The 5,792-nt window shown below is 35.3% G+C and overlaps 1 long non-coding RNA gene across 1 annotated transcript; it reads right to left on the bottom strand.

Annotated features, from left to right (window-relative positions):
- Window positions 1-342: 342 nt before the first annotated feature.
- On the bottom strand, window positions 343-2,905 carry LOC128140207 (uncharacterized). Its single transcript, XR_008234644.1, has 2 exons — window positions 2,500-2,905; window positions 343-2,016 (listed from the first exon to the last, which is right to left on the bottom strand). It is a non-coding gene; the product is annotated as an uncharacterized LOC128140207 (long non-coding RNA).
- Window positions 2,906-5,792: the final 2,887 nt, after the last annotated feature.

Genomic DNA, 5,792 nt, shown 5'->3' with positions numbered 1-5,792 from the left:
AAGTCACTACAGATTTTGCTTTTCTTTTTGACTAAGTTGTCCTGTAGAGCCTTATGCTTTGGGATCATAGGAATATTGTTCAAGTGTTTATTCAGTGTCCATAAAATGAAAATTAAAGACATCTCTGCAGGTGGGTTGCTGTAGATAGTGACATTATCATATTATCTTGAGTAAATCTTTCCATTCTCCCTCCTATTTCTATGCCTATATATGTGTCTGTGGGAAAGGGAAGAGGGCTTCTGTGTGAATTTTTGTTTTCTCATTCCCTGCTGTCAGTGAAGATTCACTTTCTGTTCTTTAGCAGGAAACTCTGCTTTGTTTAGCCATTAATTCAAGACCATGTTTTACTATCATTATTTCTATTTTTATTGTTTACTTCTATACAACAGAATGAGATTTGACTGTCAGGCACTATACACATACAAAAGAAAAAGACAGACCATGGTTCAAAGAATTTATGTCCTTAAGATAATAAAAGCCTTAGCAGATAAAACACAAGGAGAAAAAAGCAAGGTTAATGATTAATGATTGATACAATAAACAGTAATTTCTACATGTCAGTGCCAGGACCATGCTTTTAATGTACACGCTTATACAAGGACCAGCAATGACTTCCAGTATTTGGATATGGAAAATTGTCTCTCTTACCTAGAGAAGATGTAAAGATAGCAATGAATAAAAGATGTAAAAGTATATTCCTGGAACTGATGGTCAAAGAATACCTTTTACTGGAATGTCAAGAAAAGCTACCAATAAATACCACCCAGTCATCAAAATAAACTAATTGAATTGAGTAGTATATCTCATAACAGAAAAGAGTTTAGTTTATGAAAAAAATATTAAAATGTCATTCAAAACCCAATCACAAACAAAGAACATTCTATTTCATTTTAAGTTCTTTATATATAAAGGATAATAATCTGTATTTAAAGACAAAGAATAGGATGACATTCCTGTGCTTCCATTTATAGGAAGCATGTTTGAAAAACTTTAGGATTTCTTCATTTTTCTAAATTTCATCCATAAGCATGGGGTGTTGTTCTACTTCAAAAGTGTCATTCAGCTAAGGAACATGGGAGCTACATAACAGCTAAGAGTTAGTGGTACAACTTACTAACTTTAGGGATCCAGTCTTTCTCAATTTTAAAGATTAAAGTAAGAGTCTTCCAAAATCATAAAAAAAAAATATTTAAAGCTGGTTTATTAATTTTGTTATTGTTATACCAGTAGTACTCATAATCTACCAGACATCTACCACCAACTACTTTTAAGCTCTGAGTGCAATATTCGGGACTGAAGTTTTTCTAGTTCTGTAAGAACTGGTTGTGAGATATTATTGAATTCATTGTAACAAGCATTTTTAATTCTAATACCCTTTTCTAATTGATCTGTAGGGACTGTTTTCACAGGTACAAAGGGATGATGTCAATAAAAAGCTACTAGATGTTCCTTTCCATTCAAGGCCTTTAAGGTGAGTCGTAATTCTCAAACAGCTCTCACTATTGCAAAACATTGACACCAATATAACTTTATTTTCTATGATCCTTTTGTGAAGAAACTGTGTTTTCTTTTTAATGCCAGTGGGAGTCATGCTGGGTCTTCAAGATGAACTTACACTGACAATTGCATTTTTTTTCTTCAGATGGGCATGAGGTGAAATCTCTTGGTATGAAAAGCATACTTACTAAGTGTGCATTAAGACTCACAGTCCTGATGGTGGAGTTGCTCTGCTAGAAAGATGGAGAATCAGGACAATGGAGAAAAATCAGTGAGGAATTTGCTTGATCCTGTTTCAGTCCTAATGGTAGAATTCATGGTAATACGCTGTACCACCATTTGGCATATAAGACATGTTTTGCAAAATATAGAGCTATATTGTTGGATTTAAAACAGAGATAATGTTACTGCCAATGAACTAAACAAGAGAGCCAGTGGTCACATACTGCAGTTCTGATTCTCTGTGAAATAAATCCCAAGGAATTTGAAGAACGGTTGTCTGCTTGTTTAAGCCAACACCTGTAAATACAGCAAGAATCTCGTTAATTGTAGAGAAGACAAGGTGGTGGGATTAAATTTTGCATGGTCACTAAAGCGCTAATCAACAATGTAAAGTGTGAATATTGCTACTTGTCTGAAAGATGTGAAATGTTTGCTGCCAGGCAGGAGATACTTGGTCAGCAAATTAGACAGACTGACAGATTTTTTTTTGCTGGTTCTCCTATATAGAGAAATGGAGAAAGTTCCATTTTCACTAACTTTCAGAATACACTTATTACAAGTACATGAAGTATTTCCCTGCAAAATGGATTAGCTGCTGAAATGTGTCACAGGCATGGGGCTTAGCTGCTGAAATGTGTCACAAGCATGGGGCTGTCTGTGAATGCTGTAGTGAGCATGAGGCAGCACTACCATTTAATACCGGGCATGACTGGATAGCAGCAAAAATTGCAAGAAAAAAGAACCTTGTCATAAAAAAGATCAAAGATCAGTTTCATATACCTGAAATTTGCTTAGAAGAGAACTCTTTTGCAGTGGGCAAAACACATCATGATGCTGCAGCTGAGTGATATGGAATGTGTAGAAAGGCAAAAATAGCAGAGCAGTTCAAAGACTTCAAGATACGTTGAATTATGAGAAGAAGCCTGTCCCTATGTCTTCCATTTGAAGAAGTCGCTTCAGAAAATTCCTTTGTACAGAGATACACAGTTGTACATTTGAGAGATTAATATATGTACTCATTTTGTCTTTAATGACAAAATTCTCTGTCCCTTGTGATCAGCAGTCTCCACAGAAGCTTCATGGAAGGGATGTGCTTTGCATTCTTACAAAAGTATATGGGATGCACTGCTGTCCTTCAGTGTATGTCTTTGAAATTATACCAGTGAAAGAGGAAAAAATAGAAATGCCTATTAGAAACAAAAAAAAATTAGCTGTTCATATTTCCTTTAAGGTCACTGAAGGTTATTAACAGTTTAGCCAAACATCTGTCAGAGAAAGTTTATTTGTATTTGCTCTGTGATCTGTACTAAATGGTCTAGTCATAGTGCATTTCTATTGTTTTATGCATATAGCATTTCAAAAATCTAAAACTAAGAACAAGCAGGGGTTGTTATAAATAAGAAAGAACTCTCACAAGTACTAGTTGGGGTGCAGTAACTCTCTGTAAATGTCAAAAGCATATAATGATTTACATTACCTTTTCTTAGACTTTGCTTTCAAGGGTATAGGTTCTGCTTTGAGACCTACAACTGAGACAATGTCAAGCTAGAAATAACAACACATGCAAAAATACAGTTATAGAAATAGAAGAATAGCAGTGAATTAATGGCAAGTAAGAACAAAAACCATAATGGAATACCCTTAAATCTGTTGCTCCATTTTTTTTTTCCCAGAGAACTATGACATACTTATATTCTGTTTATTTTTGCATATTTCCAGAAATTATAACATTAAACATACTGTTTTCCTTTTGTGACAAGACATATTAAATCCATATAATGTAATTTTAAAGATAATAGATCAGTTTAAGGAGTGTGATGCCTTTTGTTTGTTTTAAGCCTGCTGCCTGATCATTTCATTAAATATTATCCAGATCTTGTAGTAAGAAAAACGTATTTACCACTAAACATCTTTTTAGAATTCATTGTTTTGTAGGACTGTATCCTACAAAAATCTTTTTTTTTTAGGACTGTATCCTACAAAAATCTACAAAAATATCTTTTTATGGCCTCTTTTCCAAACTAGTCTTTATGTAGAAACACTTCCACACCCTTGACCATCTTTGTTACCTTTCTGTGTGTTTTTCCTAGTTCTCCTGGATCCTTTCAGAGGTGGTTGAATAATTTCAAAGAACAAAGCTTCTTAGAAAGGAGTTTGATAACCCGAATGATTTCTTCTATTAAAAAAAAAAAAAATCCCTTTTTAACCAGTTACACATATAAAACTGGGCAAGGTGAATTCCTAAGATAAGTAGGTAAGGGATATATTAGGACATTAAGACTTTGACAGTATAGGTAAGCCACAATATGGATGATACCCTCCTTCTGCATAACATATGTTTATGGCAATAACAGGAGTCCAAGTCACTCTGTTGCTCTCACTACCACGCCAGATCAGCCAGGAATCACATGGCTGATGCTCACACACAGTGAAGGGTTAGAGCCAAAATGTAAACTTAGAATACAGCTGCATCAGTACTAACTTTAAAAATTGTGTATGCTGGTTGTCATTTGAATTACTGTAGAATAACTCAGAGCTTTCACCGAGTCTCTGATGCAGCAAATTCTTAAATATATGCCTAAAATTAAGAACGGAGAGGAACATTAACTATGATGGCCAAGGTTTAGAAAAAGAAGCAAGGCTTATGGGGACTCATCTTTCACTAGACTAACTGGTAATTGAACAGAGAAATGGATTTTGTGTCTGAAAGTTTGTCTTTCTTTTCATGACTATATCACTATGTTTATCAAAAGACATTACTCCTCACTGCAATGCTTGTTTAACTTACGACTTCAAGAGGTCAGCAATTCTGTTGGAGTCAGTAAAGATATTTACATATATACATTTCAAATGCATCTAGTCACTTTATTGAACTGTCACCTGAATTATATCAGACTGTAAAGCAAAGTCAACAGCAGCCCTGTGATGTGGACATCACCTCACTTCTTTGATGCTTATTTAAAAATGCATTTGTTAATATCTGCATTCCGTGGCATAATTTCCATGCTGTGGTTGCTACCGAAGCAGGTTTATAAAGTCAATAGGCAGCAGGCATCCCTTTATGTAGCCCCAAATTACCACGCAAATGCAGTCATCTTTTTCATGGCCCAACTTCTCCTAAAGACAGAAGACACCTTGTGAATCAGGATTGCCTTCGCTTTGCAGTGACAGAGCTCAACTCGGACACGCTTCCCTGAAGCAGGCTTGAGTTAAGCTGATGTTACTGGTTCCTCATACTTACAAGTGCCAAGGGGAAAAATAATTTAAAAGTTGTACATTTAAAAGTAGCATGCACCATTAAGCTGAGTCTGCTGTTGTGGAGAAACATGAATTGACTGATTTATAAAACACACTGTGCTTAGTGCAGCAGTGCGGACCTGCACGTGGCTTGTGAGTCTAATAGGGAGGGGGAGGAGAGCTATTTGTTTTGTTGTGTCAAACCATTCTGCTGTCTCTGAAAGGAAACTCATTTTGGGATAATGAAAGAACAGGCATAGAAACTCAAACAATAGTTGCTGAATCTTAAAAGAAACCCACATATAATTTATTTCCTTCCTTTTTTTTATAGACTGTTATGCATTAAAGTGTCCATAATGTTATTAAACTGGTGTATTCAGATTAATATGAAAGAAAATGAGATCATATTCAAGATGACAGGCAGCTGTACTGAGAAGAGCCAGTGTTTCTTTCCTTGATCCTAAAGATGCTGTCTTATGGTTCCAATTTTTTCTTCATTTTAAGAAAAGCATCAGTTCATTGTCTGTGTTTACAAGAACCTCATTGTAACTATATTCTCTTTAGTGTTTTGTCATTAAGAGTATAGAATGAGAGATATTTTAGGTTCACATTAGTGAGTTTGAGATGAGTTTTTCAGCATCAGTTTTATTTGACACCAGTACAGGTTGTCTGCACTCCTTGATCAATGCTTCACATGGATTCCTTTCACAGCTTTTTAGTGCAATTGATCAAATGTAGGGACTGTGCACAAATGAGCCTCTTTTTCCTTGGCTATTCTGGCTGTTACTGAGGCAGTCAAAGCCTAAACGAGGTTAGAATTGCTACACGATATGGGT

This window comes from Harpia harpyja, chromosome 3, assembly GCF_026419915.1.
Source record: "Harpia harpyja isolate bHarHar1 chromosome 3, bHarHar1 primary haplotype, whole genome shotgun sequence".
NCBI classification, from domain to species: Eukaryota; Metazoa; Chordata; class Aves; order Accipitriformes; family Accipitridae; genus Harpia; species Harpia harpyja.
This window is presented reverse-complemented; position numbering and strand designations above follow the sequence as displayed.